The following is a 14766-nucleotide window of genomic DNA, read 5'->3' on the forward strand; positions in this document are numbered from 1 at the left end:
GGGCACTAGGGGGCAGCAGAGGGTGGGGGCGGGGAAGGGGCGGCTATACTGTATCATGGGCACTAGGGGCAGCAGAGGGCGGGGGAGGGGAAGTGGCGGCTATACTGTATCATGGGCACTAGGGGGCAGCAGAGGGTGGGGGTGGGGAAGGGGAAACTATACTGTATAATGGGCACTCAGGGCATCAGAGGGTGGGGTCGGGAAGGGGTGACTATACTGTATAATGAGCATTAGGGGGAGGCAGCAGAGGGTGGGGGTGCTCCTCTAATTTCACCTTGCAATATTTCCCTAAGAACAGTATTATCATAGTTTCATTATTTCAGCATTACCATCCATGTTTTCAGCCACTGCTCTTTGGTCAAAATGATTCTATTCAGTTCAATGGAGCTACACCAGACTGCATTAGCCAGCTCAGTATGATTAACATCTAATTAATGCCCAGGAGGCTTTGAGTCTGTAAGTCTCAGGAGCTGGTCATATATTTTCACATCAGCCACCCATAGAGGCTACTTATCCCTTGAGTGCCTCACTTTCCTTTGGGAGGAAGGTGGAGATGGAGGAGGGACAGTCAAGGGATGGTCATAAACGGTGTCAAGGAATTGAATCCTTCAGTTCCTGCCATTGTTAGCACAGAGCAGTGTAAATCGCTATTGGCAGAGGCGATGACCAGCCTCAGAACAGCTAAGAGTAGTTACTGTCAAGAGAATTAATTATTCCAAAAGCATAGCCATTCACTACCGTGAATGAAAAATCTCCCGGTGTATTTTGCTGAGCTGTTTGCCCTGCATTTGTGAGTGTGGCCAGGGCAAGAGACATTCCTGGACCTGGCATGGTCCCTGGTCATTGGCCCAATGTTCACATCGGCCCTGGTGCTGAGGCCTCATTGACTTCAATGGGAGCTGCAGCTGATAAACTGGAGAAGAAGGGCATGAATAATTCCCTGGGGGGAGCAGAACCTTTCCCTTCCCACGGTACTCCCGAGACATTTCATGTAAAGCAACAAAGATGATGCAATGTCCTTTAGCTGTCGCCAGTCAACACTTCCCTGCTGAGTTGCTGTACTTTGTGTCTCTAAAAAACAGCAGATAATCCCCTCCCTGCTCTTCTGGGCCTATTTGGCATCCAGAGATTGTGTCCGTTTGTCTTTGAAATGACCATATCTGTACTTGCTTCAACCTAAACACTACAATCGTGTCTCACTGGTGTGGTTAATATTGCCTTGGGTTCCATCACACAGGACCACAAAGTGCTTTAGCAATGCATCAAACTGAATGTGAAATAGAAATGTACTTAGTGGTCTCTGGAACCAAACCCTGAAATGCAGCTACCTCTTACAGGCAAAGATAGGATTGCCAATTTGGGTTGGACATATTCCTGGAGGTTTCACCCCATGGCAAGATCTTTAAATTAAAGGAGAGGCGGAGGGAACTGGACTTATTTGGTCTGCAGAAAAGAGTGAGGGGGGATTTGATAGAAGCCTTCAACTACCTGAAGGGGGGGTTCCAAAGAGGATGGAGCTTGGCTGTTCTCAGTGGTGGCAGATGACAGAAAAAGGAACAGTGGTCTCAAGTTGCAGTGGGGGAGGTGTAGGTTGGATATTAGGAAACACTATTGCACTAGGAGGGTGGTGAAGCACTGGAATGGGTTACCTAGGGAGATGGTGGAATCTCCTTCCTTAGAGGTTTTTAAGGCCTGGCTTGACAAAGCCCTGGCTGGATTGATTTAGTTGGGATTGGTCCTGCTTTGAGCAGGGGATTGGACTAGAGGACCTCCTGAGATCTCTTCCAACGCTAATATTCTATGATTCTATGATTAATCTTTAATTCCTGGAGACTCCAGGACAATGCTGGAGGGTTGGCAACCCTCGGCAAACCAACACAACACTATTAAAAAGATGATGAAGGCAGGAAGGTGAGAATACCTGATGCAAAATGGGAACTCTGTCTACGTCTACACCGAACACGTGTGGCTGGCCCAACTCAGCTGACTCAGGCTTGTGGAGTTTAGACTAGGGAGCTGTAAAATTTCTGTGTAGACGTTCGGGTTCTGGGATGTCTACAAATTGAGAGGGTCCCAGAGCCCAGGCTCCAACCCCAGCCCAAACCTACATCACAGTTTTTAGCCCCCCCAAGCCAGGCCCTGGGAGCCTGAGTCAGCTGACCCAGGCCAGCTGTGATTATTCTGCAGGGCTTTTATTCCAGTGTAGACATACCGTGTGTGTACATGCGCACACGCACATATGCACCACTGCAGCCCCCTGCTGGAAGAAACTATTACAAAATACTGCCACTAGCCAGTGCACACCACTACACCTGTGAACAGCACAACAGAAAACTTGGTGGCAATAGATGGTTTTGCATTATGGTATTGCATCTAAGCCATATAACTTCCACCAGAAATAGCACTGTGACAGCACGGACCAGTGTGTTCCAAACTGAACCCTCCGCCCCTGTTCCCTACAGTGCTGCACTGCCTGGAATGGTGCTGGGACACTGACTTCAGCATGCCCCAAGACAGGAGAGTGCCCCCAACTAAGCCCCCACCCCACTCCCTTCACCTCAGAATCCCCTCACACAGCCCAGGGCGTGGGATCACCACTGACTCCAGAGGAGAGCTCCACCGAACCACACAAATGCTCCAAGCTCTGCAGAGCCCCCAACTGCCTCACTAGGTGGGCATGGACCCCACTTCCTGTAGCGCAGCACCCCCTGGTGGCACACGGGATCATCTGGGGCCAATGCTGACTCTAACGATGGAGTAGGTCCTGGATTTGCAAAGGTTTGTAGGCCGCTGACTTCCATTTAAATCAATGGAAATTTTAGGGACTTAGGGACTTTTGAAACCCTCACTATGAATCTATCTTCTTCTTTAGGCCCTTAGAGCTGTGGTCCCCAACCTTTCTTGTGGGAATAGCATATTGCTATTCCCAGAAGACTGTGGCAGGTGCCGGACACCCCATCGCCGAAATGCCACCGCCAAAAGGCGGCAGCGGCAAGAAGAGTCACCACCGAAATGCCGCTGAGGAACGGCGGCGGGGTGTCCTGCGGGCGCACAAAAATACCCCGGCAGGTGCCTTGGTAGGCACAGTGTTGGGACCCCTGCCTTAGAGTGTGATATCAAAAGCACCTATTTGATTTAGGAGCAAAAGTCTCATTGGCTTGTGTTCCAATATGTCTTTGGCTCTATTGAAAACCCTACCCTAAAATCCATATTTAGACCTCTGGGCTAAGACTTTCATTGGAGCCTAGAGGAGTTAGCTGTCCAACGGAGTATGGATGCCCAACTTCATTAGACCCCTTTGAAAATCACAGCCCAAAATAATTGCCCTGATTTTCAGAGGTGCTGAACCCCCAACAACTCTCACTGATTTAATGGCAGCCCTCAGAGACATGCATCTCCTCTGAAAATCAGAACTATCCCATGCCATGACTTCATGAGGTCTGACTCTCTTCCATACACTCCCTTGCCTTTGGTGGAGGTACCCTGCGTTTATACCATTGGAACTAGGGGAAGAATTAATTTGGCTCAGTTATGTCTGTCTGATATGTTCAAAGGAGACTTAAGCAACCAACTTCCACTGAAATTCAGTGGGATTTGGGCACCTAACTCCCTTAGTCTTCTTTCAAAAACCCACCCTTTCTTCTCAGTTACACCAGTGAACATCCATAGGCGCACCTCTGACTGAAGCTCCGGGGTCAGCTGTGCATAGCTCTCAAATGGGTAGCCCTCCTCATCATGAAACACTATCCCCAGGCCCAGTCATGCCAGCTCTGCAAAAAGATCCTCTCCCCCCAATCCATGTTGGTTTCCTGTGCCAAGCAATGGTGCTGAACACTGTGTAGGTGACCCAGGAACTGGTCCACTTGTTCCAAAAGCATTGGTCAGTCCATGCTGGCTGACAGCAATTCAAAAATGGTGCAAGCTCATCCAGAAAGGAAGAATGGGACAGAGACAGTGGGGGTAGGGGGGAAAGGAATGCACCTGACTTCCCACAGTTCACAGCAAATGCAGTTCCACGATGCACGTGGATCAGCAGCAAAGCAAAAGACCATGGGATACCCTTGGAGAATGCTACACTCTCAGTTTTGGGCAAACTGCTGCCATGTGTTCTCACAATGTAGACTGAAAATGGAACAGGTGTCCACGTGCATGCGACTGGGGCAACTCGTATTTTGTGTATTACCTGAAGCTCATCAAAAAGCTTTGGATTAACACCTCCCCCATGGTGTAGACACACCTTCAGTCTGGGTGGCCAAGGTCACGATTTGGTCCCGACTCCTGTCTCTGTCTAGAAGAGGGTTCCTCAGAGATAATCAAGGGGAATGGAGCAGATGCTGAGTTCAGATACGCTGGTGTCAATCTAGAGTGACCATATCCCTTTAGTTGGGCCCGGAGTCTGATCCTCTTATTCAGATAGTATCATAGAATATCAGGGTTGGAAGGGACCTCAGGAGGTCATCTAGTCCAATCCCCTGCTCAAAGCAGGACCGATCCCCGATTAAATCATCCCAGCCAGGGCTTTGTCAAGCCTGACCTTAAAAACTTCTAAGGAAGGTGTCATAAATATAAAGGGAAGGGTAAACCCCTTCAAAATCCCTCCTGGCCAGAGGAAAAATCCTCTCACCTGTAAAGGGTTAAGAAGCTAAAGGTAACCTCACTGGCACCTAACCAAAATGACCAATGAGGAGACAAGATACTTTCAAAAGCTGGGAGGAGGGAGAGAAACAAAGGGTCTGTGTCTGTCTGTATGCTGCTTTTGCCAGGGATGGAACAGGAATGGAGTCTTAGAACTTTTAGTAAGTAATCTAGCTAGGTATGTGTTAGATTATGATTTCTTTAAATGGCTGAGAAAAGAACTGTGCTGAATAGAATGACTATTTCTGTCTGTGTGTCTTTTTTGTAACTTAAGGTTTTGCCTCGAGGGATTCTCTATGTTTTGAATCTAATTATCCTGTAAGGTATCTACCATCCTGATTTTACAGAGGTGATTACTTTACTTCTATTTCTATTAAAAGTCTTCTTGTAAGAAAACTGAATGCTTTTTCATTGTTCTCAGATCCAAGGGTTTGGGTCTGTGGTCACCTATGCAAATTGGTGAGGATTTTTACCAAACCTTTCCCAGGAACTGGGGTGCAAGGGTTGGGAGGATTTTGGGGGGTAAGACGTGTCCAAACTACGTTTCCCAGTAAACCCAGTTAGAGTTTGGTGGTGGCAGTGGATATTCCAAGGACAAAGGATAAAATTAATTTGTACCTTGGGGAAGTTTTAACCTAAGCTGGTAAAAGTAAGCTTAGGAGGTTTTCATGCAGGTCCCCACATCTGTACCCTAGAGTTCAGAGTGGGGGAGGAACCTTGACAGAAGGAGATTCCACCACCTCCCTAGGTAACGCATTCCAGTGTTTCACCAACCTCCTATGAAAAAGATATTCCTAATATCCAACCTAAATCTCCCCCACTGCAACTTGAGACCATTACTCCTTGTTCTGTCATCTGCTACCACTGAGAACAGTCTAGAGCCATCCTCTTTGGAACCCCCTTTCAGGTAGTTGAAAGCAGCTATCAAATCCCCCCTCATTCTTCTCTTCCGCAGACTAAACAAGCCCAGTTCCCTCAGCCTCTCCTCATAACTCATGTGTTCCAGTCCCCTAATCATTTTTGTTGCCCTCCGCTGGACTCTTTCCAATTTTTCCACATCCTTCTTGTAGTGTGGGGCCCAAAACTGCACACAGTACTCCAGATGAGGCCTCACCAGTGTCGAATAGAGGGGAATGATCACATCCCTCGATCTGCTGGCAATGCCCCTACTTATATATCCCAAAATGCCATTGGCCTTCTTGGCAACAAGGGCACACTATTGACTCATATCCAACTTCTTGTCCACTGTAACCCCTAGATCCTTTTCTGCAGAACTGCTGCCGAGTCATTCAGTCCCTAGTCTGTAGCGATGCATGGGATTCTTCCGTCCTAAGTGCAGGACTTTGCACTTGTCCTTGTTGAACCTCAGATTTCTATTGGCCCAATCCTCTCATTTGTCTTGGTCCCTCTGTATCCTATCCCTACCCTCCAGCGTATCTACCTCTCCTCCCAGTTTAGTGTCATCTGCACGCTTGCTGAGGGTGCAATCCACACCATCCTCCAGATCATTTATGAAGATATTGAACAAAACCGGCCCCAGGACCGACCCTTGGGGCACTCCACTTGATACCAGCTGCCAACTAGACATGGAGCCATTGATCACTACCCATTGAGCCCAACAATCTAGCCAGCTTTCTATCCACCTCATAGTCCATTCATCCAGCCCATACTACTTTAACTTGCTGGCAAGAATACTGTGGGAGATAGTGTCAAAAGCTTTGCTAAAGTCAAGGAACAACATGTCCACTGCTTTCCCTTCATCCACAGAGCCAGTTATCTCATCATAGAAGGCAGTTAGATTAGTCAGGCATGATTTGCCTTTGGTGAATCCATGCTGACTGTTCCTGATCACTTTCCTCTCCTCTAAGTGCTTCAGAATTGATTCCTTGAGGACCTGCTCCAAGATTTTTCCAGGGACTGAGGTGAGGCTGACTGGCCTGTAGTTCCCAGGATCCTCCTTCTTCCCTTTTTTAAAGATGGGCACTACATTAGCCTTTTTCCAGTCGTCCGGGACTTCCCCCGATCGCCATGAGTTTTCAAAGATAATGGCCAATGGCTCTGCAATCACATCCTCCAATTCCTTTAGCACTCTCGGATGCAACGCATCTGGTCCCATGGACTTGTGCATGTCCAGCTTTTCTAAATAGTCCCAAACCACTTCTTTCTCCACAGAGGGCTGGTCACCTCCTCCCCATGCTGTGCTGCCCAGTGCAGTAGTCTGGGAGTTGACCTTGTTCATGAAGACAGAGGCAAAAAAAGCATTGAGTACATTAGCTTTTTCCACATCCTCTGTCACTACATTGCCGCCCTCATTCAGTAAGGGGCCCACACTTTCCTTGACTTTCTTCTTCTTGCTAACAGACCTGAAGAAACCCTTCTGGTTACTCTTAACATCTCTTGCTAGCTGCAACTCCAGGTGTGATTTGGCCTTCCTGATTTCACTCCTGCATCCCCGAGCAACATTTTTATACTCATCCCTGGTCATTTGTCCAATCTTCCACTTCTTGTAAGCTTCTTTTTTCTGTTTAAAATCAGCAAGGATTTCACTGTTAAGCCAAGCTGGTCGCCTGCCATATTTACTATTCTTTCTACACATCGGGATGGTTTGTCCCTGTAACCTCAATAAGGATTCTTTAAAATACAGCCAGCTCTCCTGGACTCCTTTCCCCCTTATGTTATTCTCCCAGGGGATCTTGCCCATCAGTTCCCTGAGGGAGTCAAAGTCTGCTTTTCTGAAGTCCAGGGTCCGTATTTTGCTGCTTTCCTTTCTTCCTTGTGTCAGGATTCTGAACTCGACCATCTCATGGTCACTGCCTCCCAGGTTCCCATCCACTTTTGCTTCCCCTACTAATTCTTCCTGGTTTGTGAGCAGCAGGTAAAGAAGAGCTCTGCCCCTAGTTGGTTCCTCCAGCACTTGCACCAGGAAATTGTCCCCTACACTTTCCAAAAACTTCCTGGATTGTCTCTGCACTGCTGTATTGCTCTCCCAGCAGATATCAGGGTGATTGAAGTCTCCCATGAGAACCAGGGCCTGTGATCTAGTAGCTTCTGCGAGTTGCCGGAAGAAAGCCTCGTCCACCTCATCCCCCTGGTCCGGTGGTCTATAGTAGACTCCGACCACAACGTCACCCTTGTTGCTCACACTTCTAATCCAGAGACACTCAGGTTTTTCTGCAGTTTCATACTTGAGCTCTGAACACTCATACTGATCTCTTACATACAGTGCAACTCCCCCCCCCGGCTTTTTCTGCCCTGCCTGTCCTTCCTGAACAGCTTACATCCATCCATGACGGTACTCCAGTCATGTGAGTTATCCCACCAAGTCTCCGTTATTCCAATCACATCATAATTCCTTGACTTTGCCAGGACTTCCAGTTCTCCCTGCTTGTTTCCTAGGCTTCGTGCCTTTCTGTATAGGCACTTGAGATAACCCGCTGATCGTCCCTCTTTCTCAGTATGAGGCAGGAGCCCTCCCCTCTCACGTGCTCCTGCTCGTGCTTCCTCCTGGTATCCCACTTCCCCACTTACCTCAGGGCTTTGGTCTCCTTTCCCCGGTGAACCTAGTTTAAAGCCTTCCTCACTACGTTAGCCAGCCTGCTTGTGAAGATGCTCTTCCCTCTCTTCGTTAGGTGGAGCCCGTCTCTGCCTAGTACGCCTCCTTCTTGGAACACCATCCCATGGTCAAAGAATCCAGATAGCATAATCCCTTACTCTGCAAGTAGCACTTCGGGCGGGTTTTGCAATTCACTTTGCATAGGAAAATTGGAATCTGTCCCATTGAAATCAAAGGCATTCCCTGCAGAGCAGGGTGCTACCCAGTGGGAGTAAATGGAGCAGAATCTGGATGCTGACTTCAGGCTTGGCTTCTCTAAGGAATCTAAGGGAGTTTGGTGCTCAGATCCCATTGAATTTCAGTACATTCTTCTCAAAACCCCAGGTCAGCTCCCAGACTGCTGCGCTGGGCATCACAACATGGGGAGTAGATGGCCAGCCCTCTGTGGAGAAAGAGGTGGTTAGGGACTATTTAGAAAAGCTGGACGTGCACAAGTCCATGGGGCCGGACGAGTTGCATCCGAGAGTGCTAAAGGAATTGGCGAATGTGATTGCAGAGCCATTGGCCATTATCTCTGAAAACTCGTGGTGAACGGGGGAAGTCCCAGATGACTGGAAAAAGGCTAATGTAGTGCCCATCTTTAAAAAAGGGAAGAAGGAGGATCCTGGGAACTACAGGCCAGTCAGCCTCACCTCAGTCCCCGGAAAAATCATGGAGCAGGTCCTCAAAGAATCAATTCTGAAGCACTTACACGAGAGGAAAGTGATCAGGAACAGTCAGCATGGATTCACCAAGGGCAAGTCATGCCTGACTAATCTAATCGCCTTCTATGATGAGATAACTGGTTCTGTGGATGAAGGGAAAGCAGTGGACGTATTGTTTCTTGACTTTAGCAAAGCTTTTGACACGGTCTCCCACAGTATTCTTGTCAGCAAGTTAAAGAAGTATGGGCTGGATGAATGCACTATAAGGTGGGTAGAAAGTTGGCTAGATTGTCGGGCTCAACGGGTAGTGATCAATGGCTCCATGTCTAGTTGGCAGCCGGTGTCAAGTGGAGTGCCCCAGGGGTCGGTCCTGGGGCCGGTTTTGTTCAATATCTTCATAAATGATCTGGAGGATGGTGTGGATTGCACTCTCAGCAAATTTGAGGATGATACTAAACTGGGAGGAGTGGTAGATATGCTGGAGGGCAGGGATAGGATACAGAGGGACCTAGACAAATTGGAGGATTGGGCCAAAAGAAACCTGATGAGGTTCAGTAAGGATAAGTGCAGAGTCCTGCACTTAGGACGGAAGAACCCAATGCACAGCTACAGACTAGGGACCGAATGGCTAGGCAGCAGTTCTGCGGAAAAGGACCTAGGGGTTACAGTGGACGAGAAGCTGGATATGAGTCAGCAGTGTGCCCTTGTTGCCAAGAAGGCCAATGGCATTTTGGGATGTATAAGTAGGGGCATAGCGAGCAGATCGAGGGACGAGATCGTTCCCCTCTATTCGACATTGGTGAGGCCTCATCTGGAGTACTGTATCCAGTTTTGGGCCCCACACTACAAGAAGGACGTGGATAAATTGGAGAGAGTCCAGCGAAGGGCAACAAAAATGATTAGGGGTCTGGAACACATGACTTATGAGGAGAGGCTGAGGGAACTGGGATTGTTTAGTCTGCAGAAGAGAAGAATGAGGGGGGATTTGATAGCTGCTTTCAACTACCTGAGAGGTGGTTCCAGAGAGGATGGTTCTAGACTATTCTCAATGGTAGACGAGGACAGGACAAGGAGTAATGGTCTCAAGTTGCAGTGGGGGAGGTTTAGGTTGAATATTAGGAAAAACTTTTTCACTAGGAGGGTGATGAAACACTGGAATGCGTTACCTAGGGAGGTGGTAGAATCTCCTTCCTTGGAAGTTTTTAAGGTCAGGCTTGACAAAGCCCTGGCTGGGATGATTTGATTGGGGATTGGTCCTGCTTTGAGCAGGGGGTTGGACTAGATGACCTCCTCAGGTCCCTTCCAACCCTGATATTCTATGATTCTATGATTCTATGTCATGGTGGGTATCTGCTATAAACCACCAGACCAGGAGGACGAGGTACAGGATGATTTCTTTGGACAACAGAAGTTTCCAGATCATAGGCCCTGGTTCTCATGGGGGACTTCAATTACCCTGATATCTCTTGGGAGAGCAATACAGTGGTGCACAGACAATCCAGGAAGTTTTTGGAGAGTATTGGGGACAACTTCCTGGTGCAAGTGCTGGAGAAACTAACTAGGGGCCATGCTCCTCTTGACCTGCTGCTCACAAACAGGGAAAAATTCATAGGGAAAGTAAAAGTGGGTAGCAACCTGGGCAGCAGTGACCATGAGATGGTCAAGTTCAGGATCCTGACAAAAGGAAGAAAGGAGAGCAGCAAAATCCGGACCCTGGACTTCAGAAAAGCAGACTTTGATTCCCTTAGGGAACTGATGGGCAGGATCCCCTGGGAGGCTAATATGGGTGGGAAAGGAGTCCAGGAGAGCTGGATTGGATGAATGGACTATAAGGTAGATAGAAAGCTAGCTAGATCACTGGGCTCAATGGGCAGTGATCAATGGCTCGATATCTAGTTGGCAGCCGGTATCAAGCGGCGTGCTGCAGGGGTCAGTCCTGGAGCCGGTTTTGTTCAACATTTTCATTAATGATCTGGATGATGGAATGGACTGCACCCTCAGCAAGTTCGCGGATGACACTAAACTGGGGGGAGAGGTAGATATGCCCCGAGGGTAGGGATAGGGTACAGAGTGTCCTAGACAAATTGGAGGATTGGGCCAAAAGTAATCTGATGAGATTCAACAAGGACAAGTGCAGAATTCTGCACTTAAGACGGAAGAATCCCATGCAGTGCTACAGGCTGGGGACTGACTGGCTAAGCGGAGGTTCTGCAGAAAAGGACATGGGGATTACAGTGGATGAGAAGCTGTATATGAGTCAACGGTGTGCCCTTGTTGTCAAGAAGGCTAACGGCATATTGGGCTGCATTAGTAGGAGCCTTGCCAGCAGATCGAGGGAAGTAATTATTCCCCTCTATTCGGCACTGGTGAGACCACAACTGGAATATTGCGTCCAGTTTTGGGTCCCCCACTTCAGAAAGGACGTGGACAAATTGGAGAGGACAGGTCAGCAGAGGGCAACAAAAATGATTAGGGAACTGGGGCACATGACTTATGGGGAAAGAGTGAGGCAACTAGCCTGATTTAGTCTGCAGAAGAGAAGAGTGTGAAGGAAAATTTGGTAGGCCTTAACTTTGGACAAGCTTGTTAGGCCTTGACCTTTGGCCAGGCTTGTTTCTGTGGATAAGGGCCAAGAGTGGAAAGTCCCCAAGCAGAATAATTTGTAATAGTGAAAGCTTATGAAATATATAACTGCAACAGTTGTGTTAGAAAGGTCACAGACTGCAAAAGAACAGACAGTGAATAACAGGAGGGGCCTAGTGGGGGAGATGCTTGTTTTTGCTTTTGGCCTGCATTGATTTTCTAATGTAATCCTAATAAGGTGATATATTGCTAAATAAGGAAGTGTGTGTAATTAATTGTGGTTTTGAGCTATATAAGCTTCTGTATTCCTTTTGGAAGGGTCGACAGCTGGGCAGGCTGTTGTCCCCTGAATGCTTGCATGCTTGTAATAAAATGGGCCTCTGGCTTGTTCTGATCCAAACACAACACGTGGTCGATTTTTCCACCCCAAGAGTGAGGGAGGATTTGATAGCAGCCTTCATCTACCTGAAGGGGGGCTTCAAAGAGGCTGTTCTCAGTGGTGGCGGATGACAGAATGAGGAGTAATGGTCTCAAGTTGCAGTGTGGGAGGTCCAGGTTGGATATTAGGAAAAACTATTTCACTAGGAGGCTGATGAAGCACTGGAATGGGTTACCTTGGGAAGTGGTGGAATCTCCATCCTTAGAGGTTTTTAAGGCCCATCTTGACAAAGCCCTGGCTGGGATGATTTAGTTGGGGTTGGTCCTGCTTTGAGCAGGGGGTTGGACTAGATGACCTCCCGAGGTCCCTTCCAACCCTGATATTCTATGATTCTATGAGTTATCCACAATGACTCCAAAATCTCTTTCTTGAGCGGTAACAGCTAATTTAGACCCCATCATTTAATATGTTCTAGTTGGGATTGTGTTTTCCAATGTGCATTACTTTGCATTTATTAACACTGAATTTCATCTGATATTTTCTTGCCCAGCTCGACTTCAATGGAAATAAACTAATAGCCACCAGATGGAGATCTGGCCCCATATTTCCATAGGCCCAGATCCAGAAAGGTTCCGAACCCCCAGATTTAGTTGCCTACGGGCCAAATTTTTTTTAAGTATTTAGGCACCGAGGCCTAATCCGCTTGACAACAAGAGAAGGGTTCTTTTCTGTGGATCACAAACAGAGATAGGGCATCTCCCTCCTGCCCCAATGTGGGCACTAAACAATTGTGAGTGGGCTTGGGTTTAGCTAGCAGACACCTTGTGTGTCATCGGCATCTTGGTGGAAGTGGTTCAGACCATGTGGATCTTCAGCCTGCCCTTCTGTGGCTCCAACCACATCCACCACTTCTTCTGCGACATCCCACCAGTGGTGAAGATGGTATTCACAGACACCTCCAAGATTGAGACTGTTTTCTTGGTCATGTCAGGGCTGTTCATCATGAGCCCTTTGCTGCTGATAATCCTGTCCTACGTCTGCATTATCACCACCATCCTGAAGCTGCCGTTGGCAGAGGGAAGGTAGAAATCCTCCTCCACCTGCTCCTCCCACTTCATGGTGGTAACTTTGTTTGATGGAACGGCCCTTATTGCCTATCTGAGGCCCATGTCCAGCTACAGCCCAAAGAGTGACCCAAATGATTTCCCTCATGTACACAGTTGTGACACCAGTGTTGAACCCCATAATATACACTCTGAGGAACAAAGAGGTGAAAGAAGCCTTTTGAAAAATGGTATAGAAAAGCATCTTTTCATACAGCTGGAGAAATTTGAGAAAGAAAAGTAGAGTTAGTCAGAATGCGAGAAATCCACTAGCATTTTATGGACCTCCCTCCCTCCTCCTGCAGCTCTCATTTATTCATTGACATTTTGCTATGGGAGGGTGATGTGTTCTGTAGGAAAACGAGTAGGGAAAATTGTGTTTTAAAAATCTACTTTTCTAATCTAAATTTTAATGAATTTTTTTTTACCAAACTTCTGAAATTCAAAATCTTTTGACCAGATTGGAAGTTGGTTGAAAAAGAAATGAGAATATTTAGTCAAAGTGCTGTCTCCAAATTATATCTTCCAAATTTGAAATGTTAGAGGAAAAAATATGCATATGTGGTTGAAAATGAGAAGTGTTTCAGAACATCTCCACTTTGTGTGGGGGTGTAAACCTAGCAATTTTCATCAATATTTCAACAGTGTAAACATTCCTACCAGGTCTACGGTACAATCCATTAGGCTTCCTCTGTTCCTGCTCTATCACTCTGTGCAACATTTTTTGGCTGTCTCTTGAATGTATTTCCCCAGACCTCCCTCTGACCTAAGTCTAAGGACTTGTGAATGACTTTCTATCTAATACTCTGATAGAACTTTACAAGCCTAAATTACTTGTGCCACATCACGGTTCTGTGAGGTAGATCTTAATTTCCATCATGTTCTCTGCAAGTGCATATGTCTATGCTAGCAGATCTGATTTTAGCATCAGGATGACATCATAGATTCCTTGATTTTAAAGCCATGGGAGACCATTATGGTCATCTAGTCTAACCTCCTGCCTAGCACAGGCCAGAGAATTCTGTTCAGTCCTGCATCAAGTATGCACCAAATATACTGTTTATTAGACATGTAAAATAATGAATACTCTTAAATACAAACTTCTATAAATACTCTTCTATAAACTACTTGAGGGTCTGAGTAACACAATATTGCACTAAATAACTATGTATACTGTACATATTTGTATAATAATTATCTGTGTCTATTCTGATGTAGAGACACTCTTTTGAGTGCTTGTCTACCTATGTCCCCACCTACACATAACAAACACCACATTTAAAACCTCTGTACCTCGCTGAGCATTCATGTGTATCCCTAAAATGAATCCATAAGCAGCTTAAAACATACACCCACATAAACAAACTGAGATGAATTGATTGTCTCAATTTTTGCCCCATCCCTAAATGGCCCCCTCAAGGATTGAACTCACAACCCTGGGTTTAACCAGGCCAATGCTCAAACCACCGAGCTATGACTCTTTCTATTACTAGACATTCCAACCAGCTAGGTGGAGGCAGAATTATTAGTCTAGCTGAAATTCTAACTGGAAAAAGAGATTTACAGTAAAACCTCAAAGCTACAAACACAAGAGTTCCGGACTTACCAGTCAACCGCCCCGGACACCATGTGGAACAAGAAGTAATCACTCACTCACACTCACTCACTCACACTCACACACACACACACGCAAATACTTTACTGCCTCGGGGCTTCAGCGGGCGGGGGCGGGTGGGGCTAGCGCCGCAGGGCGCGGGCTCCGGGGAGGAGGGACCCAGCCCGCAGGGCTTGAGATCCGGGAGCGCGGGG

Source organism: Chelonia mydas, chromosome 13 (assembly GCF_015237465.2).
Source record: "Chelonia mydas isolate rCheMyd1 chromosome 13, rCheMyd1.pri.v2, whole genome shotgun sequence".
In the NCBI taxonomy this organism is placed as follows: domain Eukaryota; kingdom Metazoa; phylum Chordata; order Testudines; family Cheloniidae; genus Chelonia; species Chelonia mydas.